Genomic DNA, 18855 nt, shown 5'->3' with positions numbered 1-18855 from the left:
TCAGCGGTCTGCAGCGCAGCGGCGGTCCCCACTGACCGCAATCCACGGGTGGCGTAGTCGGACATTGTTATTACCTAAGACTGCCACTGGTTTGACCACCCTGAGCCACGGACCGGGTCGCCGCCACACTGAGACTACAACCCCCAGCATCCCACCAGCGATCCGGCTCCGGGTATCCCCCTGCACAGCACAGGCCCAGGGGGCGCGTCACACACATCTCTCACCCAGAAATATAAGTTAAAGCTTTGGGGTCCCAATGCAAAATATGTAACAAAGACCCCTACTCTTATATATAAATCATAATGTGTCTTCCTTCACCCCTGGGTATTGGAAGTATTAAGTTAATATATAGTCCAGCTGAAAAGTGTTGTTCATTCAAGAGAACTTCTTGTAGTAAAGAATGTCTTCCACTGGTGATCCAGTCACTGGGCTGCCAGCCGCTGGAGCCCACCAGGGCAGCAATGGCTATTTCAGTTCCCCCAGAGGAAGCAGTGGCTCTCAGGCTATTTGAGTACGCTCTTGTCAGGCTATTTGAGTACGCTCTTGACCTTTTTGGTTTTTTTACGCGAGTTCATTCTTCAGATCTGTACGATTACAGCGATACCAAATTCTTTTTTTTTTTTGTGTTTTTCTTCCTTTAAAAAATTTAAATTTGCTTTGTGACTCCCTATTCTGAAGCCTAAAACATATATATTTTTCCGTCCATAGATCTATATGAGGGCTCATTTCTTGCAAGAAGACCTGAAGTATTTATGGGACCAATTTTAGGGCACTGACTTACTCATCTCTTTTTATTCCAATTTTTGAAGAAGCAAAAACAGCAATTATTTGTGGTTGTTTTTTGTGTTCATAGGCTTTTTTTTTACAGGATAAATAATGTAATATTTTAATCGTTTGGACTCAGAGCTGTGGGAATTATGTTTATTATTTAATTTTTTAGTTTTTTTTATATATAACAAAAGGAAAAAAATGATAATCTGATCTTTTATAGATTGTGTGGGTGGAATTCAATCGTTTTTTAACTTTCTTTTACGTCTTTTCTTTTACTTCTAAGTCTTGAGCCTGCGATTAATAGATTTTTGGTACAATACACTGTTTTCCTTCTAGACTGCAGTGCATTGGCGTCATGATAATCCATCGGCATCCCATGATTGCACCGTATGAGAGCGATGGCATGTATCAGCTTTATGACACAGCCAGGTATGTATTTCACATGTTGTAAAGGTCATAAGAGAAATGTGTCAGCAGAAAATAACCTTTTGTTTAAATCAAGTTTTTATGTTTGTTTTTTTTTTTTTTATTTTGCCAATGTTTTTTTTCATATCACATTTTTATTGAAAATGCATATTAGAAATTCTGCAATTTTTACACTGGCCACTAGGGATTTCCTAGACTTTAACTTCCTACTGTTTCGGGAAATGCACATGTACATTAGAATGTTGTGTGGCAACATGTTGTTGAAGCATCTAATGAGCGTGTGCAAAAGTCATTGTGAAAGTAGGGGAGCTGGTGAGCTGCGATATCGGCTATTGTGAATTGCGGATCCTCTGTTATCTGCTCTGTGTAGAGGTGTTATCAGTTATTGTAATCCTGTCTCTGTGTCACACCAGGGAAAAGGGAAAGGGAGCCCAGACACTAGGGAAAGGGGGAAGTGGAGACCTCCTAGTCTAGTCTAGCGTCACCCTGTCTCAACTACCGTCCCTATATTGCCTCTTCAGCAATCGCCGCACGCGTGCCTCGCCCTACTTTCCCTGGCGTATGGCTATGGCTAGGGATGGGAGGAGATGAGCATTAGTCAACCTCCACTAATCACTATAGGCAACAAGGGAAGACAAAACAGGGGGAAATTGCTTAGCTTTAGATGACTCCAAATAAGCACACGGTCTTAAGCTCCAGATAGGATGAAGTACTGCTCCTGCTAAGCCTCACAAGTAGAAATGAATATAGCCGCCAACTCCCTCTCAAACACACGAGGTATATATACACCCAGGCCAGGGAGCTAATTAGCAAGAGGGAGGAGCCGCTCGGTCCTAAAGACAGCCTCCTATCTAAGAAGCTGTCTGCAATGCCAAACGTAGAGATCTCCTGCAACCCACAGTTGGGCGACTGTCTGTCACCTCTGACACACCCGTGACACTCTGATGATGATAATGAGCCTGCAGAAAACTTTTCTTGAAAGGACCGGAAAAAAGTCCTAGCGGACAGTGTTAATACTGCTAGATTACTATTTATTTATTTTTTATAAAGATCATGAATTGAAAAAAAAAGCAAAAACATTGCCTAAAGTTTTTAAAAAAAAAAAATACATGTAACACAAAATTTTTATTTTAAGAATAGAACATTTCCACTTAAATATAAAGCTGTAGCCGTGATGGAAAGCAGGGTGTTTGGTGCTGTGTATCAGGAAAAAATATATTATGTAATTACACAAAAGTAAATTCTTTCTTGTATTAAAATTTCCATCTGGTTTAGTTTTTTTTTTCTTTAACCCAGATTGTGCCAAACATGTAGCCGCTATACAGCGGTGACTTATACTGTGTGGGAAGTGTCATACGAGGAAGGACAGAAAGATGCATAGTTTAAGATCGCAGCCGCCTCCCCATCTTCTGCACCATCGACATGAATCAAATGCTCTCGATCCGAGGTGAAGACGACTACAAGGAGGCAAAAGAAAGGGAAATCTTCAGCGTCTTCACTGCAATAAGACATACAGAAGAAAATGGCGGCTGGGCCTGATAAGAGGATAGAGGGTGCAGAGCAATGATAAGAGAAGTGCTGACACAGAAAGGAAACTGTTCGGTGCCAGGACTTGTTAATATCCCCCCAGGTGGTCCAGGGGGCAATAAACCAAGCATCTGGAGGATGCAGAATGTGTAATATTACTGTGCCCCAAGGTTGTCACAAACTGAATACACAATCAGGACCTTGTGCAGGAACATTCAAAGTTCGTTTTTTTTCCTAAAATTTACATCTCAGAAACAGCAGATTCTAGTCGGTGCAGCAATGGTTAACTGTGAGAACGCCAATGGAATGGCATGGGTGAAATGGTTAAATAACAGACACTTGTGTCCTCAAGGTAAGGCCAGGGCACGCATAAAAGGTTTGGATAGAGGGGATGGCTTCTCAGGGGTCTGATTGGAGCGACAAGCTACCGCCATTAGGGGGATGGGGGAGCTCACAACATACAGATTTATACAGCCACCACTAGGGAGAGCTCAATGCATACAGATTTATACAGCCACCACTAGGGGGAGCTCACTACATACAGATTTATACAGCCACCACTAGGTGGAGCTCACTATATACAGATTTATACAGCCACCACTAGTGGGAGCTCACTACATACAGATTTATACAGCCACCACTAGGGGGAGCTCACTACATACAGATTTATACAGCCACCACTAGGGGGAGCTCACTACATACAGATTTATACAGCCACCACTAGGATGAGCTCACTACATACAGACTTATACAGCCACCACTAGGGGGAGCTCACTACATACAGATTTATACAGCCACCGCTAGGGGGAGCTCACTGCATACTGATTTATACAGCCACCACTAGGGGGAGCTCACTACATACAGATTTATGCAGCCACCACTAGGGGGAGCTCACTACATACAGATTTATACAGCCACCACTAAGGGGAGCTCACTACACACAGATTTATACAGCCACCACTAGTGAGCTCACTACATACAGATTTATACAGCCACCACTAGGGGGAGCTCACTACATACAGATTTATACAGCCACCACTAGTGAGCTCACTACATACAGATTTATACAGCCACCACTAGGGGGAGCTCACTACATACAGATTTATACAGCAACCACTAGTGAGCTCACTACATACAGATTTATACAGTCACCACTAGGGGGAGCTCACTACATACTGATTTATACAGCAACCACTAGTGGGAGCTCACTACATACAGATTTATACAGTCACCACTAGGGGGAGCTCACTACATACAGATTTATACAGCAACCACTAGTGGGAGCTCACTACATACAGATTTATACAGTCACCACTAGTGGGAGCTCACTACATACAGATTTATACAGCCACCACTAGGGGGAGCTCACTACATACAGATTTATACAGCCACCACTAGGTGGAGCTCACTATATACAGATTTATACAGCCACCACTAGGGGGAGCTCACTACATACAGATTTATACAGCCACCACTAGGGGGAGCTCACTTACATACTGATTTATACAGCAACCACTAGAGGGAGCTCACTACATACAGATTTATGCAGCCACCACTAGGGGGAGCTCACTACATACAGATTTATACAGCAACCACTAGTGGGAGCTCACTACATACAGATTTATACAGTCACCACTAGGGGGAGCTCACTACTTACAGATTTATACAGCAACCACTAGTGGGAGCTCACTACATACAGATTTATACAGTCACCACTAGGGGGAGCTCACTACATACAGATTTATACAGCCACCACTAGGGGGAGCTAGCTACATACAGATTTATACAGCAACCACTAGTGGGAGCTAACTACATACAGATTTATACAGACACCACTAGGGGGAGCTCACTACATACAGATTTATACAGCCGCTCACTAGAGGGAGCTCACTACATACAGATTTATACAGTCACCACTAGGGGGAGCTCACTACATACAGATTTATACAGCCACTCACTAGAGGGAGCTCACTACATACAGATTTATACAGCCACCACTAGGGGGAGCTCACTACATACAGATTTATACAGCCACCACTAGGTGGAGCTCACTACATACAGATTTATACAGTCACCACTAGGGGGAGCTCACTACATACAGATTTATACAGCCACCACTAGTGGGAGCTAACTACATACAGATTTATACAGTCACCGCTAGGGGGAGCTCACTACATACAGATTTATACAGCCACCACTAGGTGGAGCTCACCGCATACTGATTTATACAGCCACCACTAGGGGGAGCTCACTACATACAGATTTATACAGTCACCACTAGGGGGAGCTCCCTACATACAGATTTATACAGCCACCACTAGGGGGAGCTCACTACATACAGATTTATACAGCCACCACTAGGTGGAGCTCACTGCATACTGATTTATACAGCCACCACTAGGGAGAGCTCTCTACATACAGATTTATACAGTCACCACTAGGGGGAGCTCCCTACATACAGATTTATACAGCCGCTCACTAGGGAAGCTCACTACATACAGATTTATACAGTCACCACTAGGGGGAGCTCACTACACACATATTTATACAGCAACCACTAGTGGGAGCTAATTACATACAGATTTATACAGCAACCACTAGTGGGAGCTCACTACATACAGATTTATACAGCCGCTCACTAGGGGGAGCGCCCTACATACAGATTTATACAGTCATCACTAGGGGGAGCTCACTACATACAGATTTATACAGCCACCACTAGGGGGAGCTCACTACATACAGATTTATACAGCAACCACTAGTGGGAGCTCGCTACATACAGATTTATACAGCCACCACTAGGGGAGCTCACTACATACAGATTTATACAGCAACCACTAGTGTGAGCTCACTACAAACAGATTTATACAGCCACCACTAGGGGGAGCTCACTGCATATAGATTTATACAGTCACCACTAGAGGGAGCTCACTACATACAGATTTATACAGCAACCACTAGAGGGAGCTCACTACATACAGATTTATACAGCCACCACTAGGGGGAGCTAGCTACATACAGATTTATATAGCAACCACTAGGGGGAGCTAACTACATACAGATTTATACAGCAACCACTAGGGGGAGCTCACTACATACAGATTTATACAGTCACCACTAGGGGGAGCTCACTACATACAGATTTATACAGCAACCACTAGAGGGAACTCACTACATACAGATTTATACAGTCACCACTAGAGGGAGCTCACTACATACAGATTTATACAATCACCACTAGGGGGAGATCACTACATACAGATTTATACAGCCACCACTAGGGGGAGCTAGCTACATACAGATTTATACAGCAACCACTAGTGGGAGCTAACTACTTACAGATTTATACAGCAACCACTAGGGGGAGCTCACTACATACAGATTTATACAGCCACCACTAGAGGGAGCTCACTACATATAGATTTATACAGCCGCTCACTAGGGGGAGCTCACTACATACAGATTTATACAGCCGCTTACTAGTGGGAGCTCACTACATACAAATTTATAGAACCACCACTAGTGGGAGCTCACTACATATAGATTTATTTAGCCACCACTAGGGGGAGCTAGCTACATCCAGATTTATACAGCAACCACTAGTGGGAGCTAACTACTTACAGATTTAAACAGCAACCACTAGGGGGAGCTCTCTACATACAGATTTATACAGCCACCACTAGGGGGAGCTCATTACATACAGATTTATACAGCCACCACTAGGGGGAGCTCACTACATATAGATTTATACAGCCGCTCACTAGGGGGAGCTCACTACATACAGATTTATACCGTCACCACTAGGGGGAACTCACTGCATACAGATTTAGGGCTCTTTCACACGTCAGTGTCTCCAATATGAGGGGTGACAGTTTCCACACATACCGGAGACACTGACACTTGCAGACCCATTAAAATGAATGGATCTGTGCACATCTCAGTGTGTTTTCACGGACCGTGTGTCCGTGTGCTCCACACGGAGACAAGTCCTTTTTTTGCAGATACATGGTCCACAAAACATCATCCGTGTGACACGTTCCGGCTCCTGGGAATGGCGCTGTTCCCAAGCGCCGGTGCTGAACGCTGCCCTCATCATAGTTCCCTGCCGGCGCTGTGATCAGCACCAGCAGGGACAATGATGAGGGTAGTGGTAGTCTGATCCCGGTGTCCCCACCTGTAAAAAAAAAGAGTAAAATAAAAAAATCCATGTACTCACCTGTCCGGAGATGTCCCCCGCTGTAATCCATGCGACCGCTGAAGCCGAGAAGCCGTGGAGAATGAGCCGCTCCGGAGCTGCGCTCAGGGACTGACAGGACACCGCTCCTGAGTTGCAGCTCCGGAGTGGCTCATTCTCCCCGGCTGCCCAGCTTCAACAGTCGCATGGATACAGCGGGGGACACCTAGGAGAGGTGAGTACATGGATTTTATTATTTTATTCCTTTTTTTTTTTTACAGGTGGGGACACCGGGATCTACCATTACCCTCATCATTGTCCCTGCTGGTGCTGATCACAGCGCCGGCACTTGGGAACAGCGCTAACTGTAGCGCTGATTCTCAGGCGCCCATTCGTGTGATCCTGATGCGGCACATGGGCGGCACATGGATGCAACACATAAAACACACAAGGGCACATGGATATCTCCGGTACCGGAAATATCCGGACATGTAAAACCGGCCTTATACAGCCACCACTAAGGATACTCTACAAGCACTCATCCAGATCGAGGGCTTCAAGAATTTCCCTTAACAGGCAAGACATAGGAGTGCACAAAAAATGTTCCAATTTTAGCTGCGGTTAAAATTAACCCTTAAATAATATAACATTTTTGGATGTGAGTGTTGTGATCCGTATAACAGCAGGATGCTAAGGCTTTTAATATTTCAGGATGAGAGGATGACACTATATTCTCGACTGCTTCCCCAGAGGGCACGGAGGGCATGGGTTTTAGCACCTGCCACTCTGGGAATGTTTTATGGCAGAATTACCTTTATTTAATGTGATAAAAGCTTTTCTTGCAGGAATGAGCTCCGGATCCCGACCGAAAACGTGTTAATGCTACAAACGAACAAGATCGGGGATGACGACAGTAGGATAAACATGAAAAACACTGTGGAATATATTATATATGAAGATAATAATCGCATGAACAGTATGTTCCATAACGCAAACAAATTATTATGATTTTTAGGTCTTAGAGAAAATGGCAAAATGCCCCCTACCATTATACTTACTTTTCTAACTTTTTACATATACAATATGCTGTGATTTTACATAGGGCGCTTAAGGGGTTGCTGATATGCTTAGTGGTCCATATTAATTTAGTGTCTAGTAATCCTGGTGGTCTAGAGTGCTTAAGGGTTAAGGCTATGTTCACACACGTTTTTTTTCTGCTGCAAATCTGCTGCTAACTTTTCTCTGGCAGGAAAACAGCTGCATTAAAAACGCAGGTTTTGGTGCATTTTTTGCTGCGTTTTTGCTGCGTTTTTTTGACCACCCATTACTTCCTATGGGTGAAAAAACACAGCAAAAACGCACCTGCGTTTTTTGCTGCAGAGACCCTGAAATAAGTGACATGCTCTATTTTCCAAAAACACAACCAAGGCACAAAATACACAGCAAACAAAAAGCAACATGTGTGAACAGAGAATTCTGGTTTCTCATAGACTTTGCTGATACTGCTAGACGCAGCTGGAAATTTGCATAAAAATCTGCTACAAAATACGCAGCAAAATACAACGTGTGTGAACATAGCCTTACAGTAAATCTAAAATGATAATCTAATTGGTGCTCTAGCAGTGGCATTTTACCAATGGGGGCAGAGCATGCAACAGCTATAAGGCCAGCACTGATTGCATCAGTGTAACCCTTTAGATGCTGTGGTGAGCACTGACCACAGCATCTAAGTAGTTCTAAAGAGTAGCCAACCACATTGGGCCCCAAAAACGTGATCACAGGAACCCAATGAGTTATCATAATGGTACCCAAGGATCCATTAGGAGGCCCAATTCGGGCCATTGCAATGGGGTCCCAGGATTTCTATGTACGCCCCCGTTCTCCTAGACTATTATGGTTTAATTATTAAAGGGAACTTGTCACCAGTTTTTGAGGTTATGAACACATGCCACCACCTTTAACTGTTCCTGTGCTGCATTTCACGCATGTGTCCAAGAGCTCCTGACTCCCCCTGTACACTGGGTACGGAAACTATTCAGACTCCTTTTTAAATTTTTCACTCTTTGTTTCATTGCAGCCATTTGGTAAATTCTAAAAAGTTCATTTTTTCTCTCATTAAAGTACACTCTGCACCCCATCTTGACTGAAAAAAAAACAAAACAGAAATGTAGAAATTTCTGCAAATTTATAAAAAAAAAACCCTGAAATATCACATGGTCATAAGTATTCAGACCCTTTGCTCAGACACTCATATTTAAGTCACATGCTGTGCATGTCCTTGTGATCCTCCTTGAGATGGTTCTACTCCTTCATTGGAGTCCAGCTATATTTAATTAAACTGATAGGACTTTATTTGGAAAGGCACACACCTGTCTATATAAGAGCTCACAGTGCATGTCAGACTAAATGAGAATCATGAGCTCAAAGGAACTGCCCAAGGAGCTCAGAGACAGAATTGTGGCAAGGCACAGATCTGGCCAAGGTTACAAAGAATTTCTGCATTACTCAAGGTTCCTAAGAGCATAGCGGCCTCCATAATCCTTAAATGGAAGAAGTTTGGGACCACCAGAAGTCTTCCTAGACCTGGCCATCCAGCCAAACTGAGCAATCGTGGGAGAAGAGCCTTGGTGAGAGAGGTAAAGAAGAACCCAAGATCACTGTGGCTGAGCTCCAGAGATGCAGTAGGGAGATGGGAGAAAGTTCCACAAAGTCAACTATCACTGCAGCCTTCCACCAGTCGGGCCTTTATGGCAGAGTGGACCAACGGAAGCCTCTCCTCAGTGCAAGACATATGAAAGCCCGCATAGAGTTTGCTCAAAAACACATGAAGGACTCCCAGACTATGAGAAATAAGATTCTCTGGTCTGATGAGACGAAGATAGAACTTTTTGGTGATAATTCAAAGCGGTATGTGTGGCAAAAAACAGGCACTGCTCATCACCTGCCCAATACAATCCCAACAGTGAAACATGGTGGTGGCAGCATCATGCTATGGGCGAGTTTTTCAGCTGCAGGGACAGGATGACTGGTTGCAATTGAAGGAAACATGAATGCGGCCAAGTACAGAGAGATCCTGGATGAAAACCTCTTCCAGAGTGCTCTGGACCTCAGACTTGGCCGAGGGTTCACCTTCCAACAAGACAATGACCCTAAGCACACAGTTAAAATAACAAAGGAGTGGCTTCAGAACAACTCTGTGACCATTCTTGACTGATCCAGCCAGAACCCTGACCTAAACCCTATTGAGCATCTCTGGAGAGACCTGAAAATGGCTGTCCACCAACGTTCACCATCCAACCTGACAGAACTGGGGAGGATCTGCAAGGAAGAATGGCCGAGTATCCCCAAATCCAGGGGTGAAAAACTTGTTGCATCATTCCCAAGAAGACTCATGGCTGTACTAGCTCAAAAGGGGGCTTCTACTCAATACTGAGCAAAGGGTCTGAATACTTATGACCATGTGATATTTCAGTTTTTCTTTAATAAATTTGCAAAAATTTCTACATTTCTGTTTTTTTTCAGTCAAGATGGGGTGCAGAGTGTACTTTAATGAGAAAAAAATGAACTTTTTAGAATTTACCAAATGAATGACTGCAATGAAACAAAGAGTGAAAGTTTAAAGGGGTCTGAATACTTTCCGTACCCACTGTATACCCAAAAAATACCATTTAATATGCTCCTGCGATGTATGTAAATGATGGTAGTCCAGTCCGATGGGCATCTTCGCTGCAGCGTCTGTCCCTCTTCTCTGCTCCTCCTGTTTTGATTGATGTGACACTTCATCCGCATAGCGAACCGAGAGCGTGCACCTATGCGGTAGGCTCACAGGACCGCGCAGGTGCACTCTGCTCTGCCCAACTGTGATCAGAGCATAAAACAGCACTGCACAAGCACCTGTATTATTATTATTTTTTTTTAATCAGTAAGGACATTGTGGTGGCCAGCATACTGTATGGAGGACTATGGGGAGTGCATTATACTGGAAGGAGGACTATGGGGAGAGCATTATACTATATGGAGGACTTTGGGAAGTGCATTATACTGTATGGAGGACTATGGGGAGTTCATTATACTGTATGGAGGACTATGGGGAGTGCATTATACTATATAAAGTCTTATTGGGAGTGCATGATACTATATGGAGCACTATGGGGAGTGCATTATACTGTATGGAGGACTATGGGGAGTACATTATACTATATGGAAGACTATGGGGTGCATTATACTGTATAGAGGACTATGGGGTGCATTATACTATATGGAGGACTATGTTGAGTGCATTATACTGTATGGAGGACTATGTGGAGTGCATTATACTGTATGGAGGACTATGTGGAGTGCATTATACTGTATGGAGGACTATGGGGAGTGCATTATAATATATGGATGACTATGGGGTGCATTATACTATATGGAGGACTATGGGGAGTGCATTATACTATATGGAGGCCTATGGGGAGTGCACTATACTGTAAGGAGGACTATGGGGAGTGCATTATACTATATGGAGGAGTATGTGGAGTGCATTATACTATATGGAGGACTATGGGGATTGCATTATACTATATGGAGTACTATGGTGAGTGCATTATACTATATAGAGGACTATGGGCTGTGCATTATACTGTATGGTGGACTCATTTACTGCACCGATGCTGCGTGAGAAAATTCTCACACAGTGGTGCAGTAAGTGAGGTCACTGGAGCTCATCAGCTGATCATCAGCTGATGAACTCATGTGACCTCTGTCCCGCCAGCTCAGCACTATACACTGACAGGAGTGATTACACTCCTGTCGGTGTATAGAGTGCTATCCTCTATAATAGTCACACCAGTGATTGCTGATGTGACTGATCTAGAAGTGACCCAGATCTTCGTGAGCACTGTGGATTATTTTATCATGGCGGACAGGTAAGGGATATGGTTGTTTTATACTTGGCTGACATGAACCCTGACCCTATTACCCCACTTACCACCACACCAGGGCAAGTGGGAAGAGCAGAGGCTAAGCGCCAGATGTGGCGCATCTTATGGAAGCGCCATTTCTGGGGCCGCTGAGGGCTGATATTATTTGCCTCGGAGGGACCAGTATCCATGGCCCCTTCCCTGGCTGTTAATATGAGCTCACAGCTGTCTGTTTAGCCTTTACTGGTTAGATTTTCTAGGGGGACCCTGTGTCAATTTTTTTCTGGGGTCCCCCTGTAATTTAGTCAGTAAATGTTAAGCAAATAGCTGTGAGCTGTTATTAATAGCCAAGGAACATTTTTGGCTAATGGCCCCTTCCCTGGCTAGTAATATCAGCCCACAGCAGTCCACTTTCCCTCTGCTGGCTATCAAAATGATGTGGGAGCCCACACCATTTTTTTCATTTAATTCTTCATTTTATTTAATTTATAAGAAATGCCATGCTCACTGTGCTTGTTTTTGACAATGCGTAAACTCGTCCGCAGCATGTGAAATTCTGTAGCAGAGACCCTAGTCTCTGCTGCAGATTTTGACTGTTTGAAATGTCATTACATGTGGTGGATCCGCATGCACTGACAAAACAAGTGCGGCATTAGAACGCTGCGTCCAAAGCGCTGCTGGTTGCTGATCTTGGGATGTACAGCTGTGAGCTGTTATTACTAGCCAGGGAACATGTTGACGTAATGGCCCCTTCCTAGGCTACAAATAGCAGTCCTCAGCTGCTCCAGAAATGACACTTCATATTTGAATGGCATTAGGAGTAATGCGATTAGGGGTAATGGGATTAGGTGTCGCTGACACCAAGCACAAGGTTTAGTGATGAAGATGTGTCAACCAAACACCCTTATTACTAAACCTGTAAGTAAAAAGTTAAATAAACAGACAACAAAACACTTTATTTTTAATACAACAGACACATTCTTAAATAATTTAAATTAACCAATATACTCACCCAGATCTGATGGTAATCAAAGGGTTAAAGCAACGTCCCACATTTCTTTTTTTGTTAAATATCTTCATTTTGCTCCAAAAAAGCATGCATTGCTGTACAAAAAAAAAATGCAACAAATGCATGTAAAATCGCTGAAAAAAAACGTGTTTTTTTCCCCACAGCTTTTTTGGAGGAACCTTGCAGAAATTTCTGCAACCAAATACTCAACGTGCGCACATAGCCTAACAGCGCGGCCATCTGCTGAGGTTCCCCTACATCCACTATTAGGGTGCGTCACCATAGTTGTAAGCAGGGTTACATGCTTAGGGACCCACTCAGAAGTTTTGCTCCCCTGAACCAATCCCCTAGCTACACCTCTGGATCATAAATAACTTTATTAATTTCAGAGCGACTACTGGGCTCCCAAAACTGGTGCTCAGAGACATCTGCAGACTCTACAGCCCCTAGAGTCTCCTTGGCAAAGTTCACATCATGTTTGGGCAATACGGTTGAGGTTTACTTTTAGTTTGAGGATGCTTGAGACTTCATTGATGTTGGAAAACGATTCTTCCCCATCCCCTGTGCATTTCAGCATCAGAAAAACGACTCGCTCCCATTAGTCATCCCGGCCTGTCTGCTTGGTTATGCTGCCACCTAGTGTTGGATTTTGCTGTGCACATACAGTATGTCACCTATTTGCTATATACGTCTATGCTATGCTGGACAATATTTTGCAGGTTTATCTGGGCCCTTAGACGACACAACAGAATTGCAGGGGGCCCCTCTTCATTTTCCAATTTTCCTCCTCTCTTTCCAAGAGGCGCTATTACTTTTTTATTTGTCAGTCAAGATGTATGAGGGATTGCTTTTCGCAGTACGAGCTGCAGTTTTTACCACTACCATTTTGGAGTCTATATGATTTTCTGATCTTTTTATTTAATTTTTGGGGGGGAGGCAAAGTGACCAGAAAACAGCGACTCTGACATTTTGTCCCTTTTTTTCACCCATTTTGGCGTTCACCTATTGGACAAATATTCTGAAATGATGTAGTTCTTACAGTTTCGCACATGACATGTTTTTTTTCATTATTATTTTTAGATTTTATATATATTACAGGAAAAAATAATAAGTAATATGAATGCGTATATATAATATATGTATATATATATATATATATATTGAAAAATATTTCGATTTTTTTTATTAGTCCCCTTAGGGCACTTCAGCCAGGAACACTATAATATTGCAGTGTGTTGTAAAATTACTGATTTCTTTGAAGCCCAGTCACAGGCATACAAAGGTGTATGAGTATAGCAGACACTGGGGTCTTCAGTAGACCCCCGGCTGCCATGACACTGCCATCGGCATTCAGCAATCATGTTGTGGGGGGACCGATTGGCATCGGAAATGCCATTTTCAACTTCTTAAAAGTGTCATCTAAGAGGTTAAACTAGCTCTGAACACAGTAGTTAGACTCAGATTACATTAGTTCAGGTCCATCCAAAGCTGCCGGGTATAATAAATCTAAATTTGGGGTCTTTTCTCCAGTCCGTAAGGAATCACTGCAGGTCATGTCTTCCCATAGAGGAATATTTTAATCTGTCAGACTATAGTAGAAGTGAATATAAGAAACTTTGTAATAGATCTTATCCAAGAAATCTGCTTATTTCTCCACTTATAAGCCACAATATTTCCTGACCATCATTCATGCTAAAATCTGACTTGGTCTAAATAGGCCAGGACTGTCGGCTCAAGGAGGGGTCAAATTACAGCAGAATATTGAAGTCTATGGAGAGAGGAAAAGACTTAGATGGTGCGTATTCTTTCTAGTAAGTGTTTTATCTCATGGTAGAGCTGGATTCACAGCTATACTGCTCAGTAATGCTGCATAATGCTTTTCCAAGTTGCAGCTTTCCAATAAGTGTTTTATTTCACCCCTGTTGGATTCACAGCTTCCGAACCTGTCCTACATAGGGACAGGAGAGCAGGAATCTCTCATGTCTGTGTGTGCTGTGTATGGGAGACAACGTAGCAGCTAGTCTCCATCCACTAGCTCAGAGACAACCGAAGGCTAGAGATGGAGCCTGTAGAGTGGAAAACTGGTGCAAGAAATGTCATTTAATGTTTTGAAATGTTATTATTCCTCCTACACAAAACTATTTATTCAAAACAGTCACCTGAAAATGACACTTATGCTCTAAACTTAATTTACATTTTCATGGAAAAGCAAACAAAAAAATTAGGACTTTTTTTATTTATTTATTTTAAAAGCCATTCACCAATTAAATAGAGAATGACGTAAATATATATTTGTCTGTAACTCAGTAAAATGAGAGATTCCTTATAAACTGGCACTGAGTTGATCGGTATAGGTCTTGTGGAAATAAAGATTTTGTGTGCTACCGCCCCCTACTGTCATAATTGGGCATTTTCCATGATCTCTATAAGGCCACGCCCACACTCTCAGTATTTGGTCAAAACCAGGTGAGGAACAATCAGAGAAAGGGTATAATAGACACAAGTCACCAATTCTGCATTTATCACCCACTCCTGGTTTTGGCTCCCACTCCTGAAAAAAAATACTGACCGAATACTGATAGTGGGGCCTTGGCCTAAGATTGCAAGTCCGTCAGAGCGGCACTTCTGTAGAGAATCAGTTTGCAGTTTCATCTAATGTTATGTGCATGCATCTAATGTTTAGATAGGGGCGAGACAGGTTTCATTAATTCTTGGAATCCCGGGGGAACTGTTACTCAGGGCGACCATAAATTGCTGCTTTCTCAGTCATGAGATGTATTAACTTTCTGGCACAGATACACTTGACAGAGTCCTTAGGAACAGTTTAACAGTGATATTTAATGTAGTAGCACAGCCAGTACAAAACATCAGTCCTTTAAAGCAACAGGCTTTCCATGAACAATAACAGGCTTTTCCTTCACACAGGCACAATAGTACACAGCATTCTTTATCCTGCAGTGAGATGGAGGGGGGGAGGGTTTAGTGAGGGAGATGATCCCTGTGACACAATTCCTTCCAGTTCTTATCTTCCTGCCCGATGATAGACTTGCTCAACTAGCAGTACAGGGTATCTGACCTTAGCCCAGCTTCACTCTTTACTTGAATCCCGTTCAATTATGGTTCACTTGCCTGAACTTCTGTGAGATACAGATCACACACCACTCATCCCTTTGGCTGCTGCCCGAACAGTAAACAACTTCCCTATAATGCCCCTGGGGCACTGCTAACCACTCCCTGTCTCCTGTGACTGTGATAACCCCTCTAGTTGCTGAATGCTTCTGAAGCAAACCGCTTCCTGGCTTCTGTGATTGTATTAACTCTTCTAGTTGCTGGATACTTTTGAAGCAACAGCACCACTTCTGCCTGTCATACTCTTCCCTCCTTTTTGAATGTTGTCCTCAACATTCACCTTCCTTAACCCCTTTCTGACGTAGTACGCACCACGTCGGCACCCCCTGTTCAGCGCGGGCTTCGGCGCTGAGCCTGCACTGAACCGGGCACATGTCAGCTGATTTATACAGTTGACATGTGCCCGCAACAGCCGCGGGTGGAATCGCGATCCACCCGCGGCTGTTAACTAGTTAAAAGCTCCTTTCAATCTCTGACAGCGGCAGTTAACAGCATACCGCCGGAAGCGCGTCACTTACCCCGCCCATCGGTGACCCCATCACGTGATTGCGGGTCACTGATGGGTGGGCATGGCAACCCGTGGTCTGCAGCAGATCCCAGTGGTTGTCATGTAAAGATTGCTATGAGCGCCACCTAGTGGTCGGCACTCATAGTACAGGAGCATTTCTGCTCTATAGAGGTGATCAGCTCATCGCCTCTATGTAGCAGAGGCGATCAGACAGTTGCTGCTTCTAGTCTCCTATGGAGACTATAGAAGCAAGCAAAAAGTGTAAAAAAAATGTTTTTAAAAATATTAAAAAAATAAAAAATATACAAAAGTTTAAATCACCCCCCTTTTGACCCATTCAAAATAAAATAAAAAATAAATCCCACATACACATATTTGGTGTCGCCGCGTTGAAAATCGCCCGATCTATCAATATAGAAAAAGAATTAATCCGATCGGTAAACGGCGTAGCGATAAAAAAATTCCAAACGCCAGAATGAAGTTTTTTTGGTTGCCGCAAAATTGCAATAAAATGCAATAACGGGCGATCAAAACATCGGATCTACCCCAAAATGGTATCAATAAAAATGTGCCCGGCGCACAAAAAATAAGTCCTCACCCGGCCCCAGAGCCCGAAAAATGGAGACACTACGGGTCTCGGAAATTGGAAATATTTTTTTTAGCAAACTTTGGAATTTTTTTTCACCACTTATTTAAAAAAGAACCTATACATGTTTGGTGTCTACAAACTCGTAATGACCTGGAGAATAATAATGGCAGGTCAGTTTTAGCATTCAGTGAACGAGGAAAGAAAAAAAAAAAAAAAAAAAACAACTGTGGAATTGCATTTTTTTTTGCAATTTCACCGCACTTGGAATTTTTTTCCCGTTTTTCAGTACACGATATGGTGAAGCTAGTAATGGCGTTTAAAAGTACAACTCGTCCTGCAAAAAATAAGCCCTCACATGGCCATATTGACCAAAAAATAAAAACGCTATGGCTCTGGGAAGAAGGGGAGCAAAAAACGAAAACTCTAAAACAGAAAATGCTTCGGTCATGAAAGGGGTTAATTGGTCAATCTGACCAATTCTGAGGCAGTGGTGAGAGTCGTGTAACTTTATGTACAAATTGGCATTGTCAAATTGGCATAAACATTAATAACAACCTAGTCTTACGACCTTTTGCTTTTAGGACTCCTGTAAGAAATAAACAATTAAAACAATCAGCATCTCTTCAGCTGGAGCTTTTCGTACGTCTTCAACCAGCTCTCTCTCTCTAGGCCTTAACATTTCTTTGTTTCTTTTAAGGAAAATCAAAGCATGAAAACAAGTCTTTCCAGTAGGCAACATCTTCCATACTGTCTCTCGGTGGTGAATACCACTCCAGTGGGCTTACCTGGTTTGTAGGCATAGATACCACTTTCCAATCGACAGTCTTCTGCACTTGACTCAGTTCACCAAGTGTCTCATACGTCAGCATCACGGGCCTCCTCACTTCTCGAGTCGACATCCTACCGGTGGGTTGTTCCTCAGATACCACGGGTTCTTCGGTTGCAGGAGTTTCTTCTGCCGCACTCATTTCTCGTACTTCCCCAGCTGCTCTTGGAACTGCCTCTGTAAGTTCCTGTACTTTTCCTGAATCGTCTGTTTCCGCATGGTCTGGTAATTGCGCTTCTCCTGAGTGTCGATCGGTCTCTGCAGTGACCGGTGTTCGAACTATCAAGGTCACTATCCACCTCTGGAGCTTCAGTCTGGGGTAGTTCCTTAGTCGATCTCGGTCGATGTTGATCTGCTTCTGGGAAGTCTTGTTGTGGTGGAAGATAATCACTGGGTAGTAGTAAATACCGATGGACTATTCTGGTTTTCTTGTTCCCCGTTTCTAATCGGATTTCATAAACTGGACTATCATCAGCTTTCCTCTTTATGAACACATACACTTTGTCATCCCAGTATGAACGAAGTTTTCCTGGACCAACTTTTTCACGTATGTTCTTGACTAGCACCCGACTTCCCGGTGTCAATTCTGCTCCATAACATTTTCGATCATAGTACTCCTTACTCTTGCTTTGCCCTTGCGTAGCAACTTTGAACGCTATGTTGTATGCCTCTGCCATCCGTTCCTTCTATTTCCGAACGTACTCCGGATACGTTCTGTAAGTCTCTGACACCGACGTATCGAACATGATGTCGATTGGCCAGTCTTGGTGATCGTCCATACAATAGGAAGAAAGGTGAATAACTCGTTGCCTCTCTCTTCGTACAGTTGTAGGCATGTACCACTTTTGACAGAGAACTCTTCCAGTCTTTCTTCTTGTCAGCTGTTAAAGTGGGCAACATCGACAATAATGTCCGGTTGAAACATTCCACTTGTCCATTACCCTCTGGGATCTCTGAATTCTACAGTACTTTCCTAACTTGGCAAAAAGCTG

At 43.2% G+C, this 18855-nt stretch overlaps 1 long non-coding RNA gene across 1 annotated transcript; it reads left to right on the top strand.

Annotated features, from left to right (window-relative positions):
• Window positions 1–1106: 1106 nt before the first annotated feature.
• LOC141258290 (uncharacterized) lies at window positions 1107–7805 on the top strand. The gene is made up of 3 exons (XR_012318271.1): window positions 1107–1200; window positions 2494–3076; window positions 7744–7805. It is a non-coding gene; the product is annotated as an uncharacterized lncRNA (long non-coding RNA).
• The last annotated feature ends 11050 nt before the right edge of the window (window positions 7806–18855 follow it).

This window comes from Phyllobates terribilis, unplaced genomic scaffold, assembly GCF_046119375.1.
Source record: "Phyllobates terribilis strain yellow unplaced genomic scaffold, ASM4611937v1 Scaffold_3__8_contigs__length_932513732, whole genome shotgun sequence".
Taxonomy (NCBI): Eukaryota; Metazoa; Chordata; class Amphibia; order Anura; family Dendrobatidae; genus Phyllobates; species Phyllobates terribilis.
The sequence above is the reverse complement of the archived record's forward strand: the minus strand, read 5'-3'. Positions and strand labels throughout refer to the sequence as shown.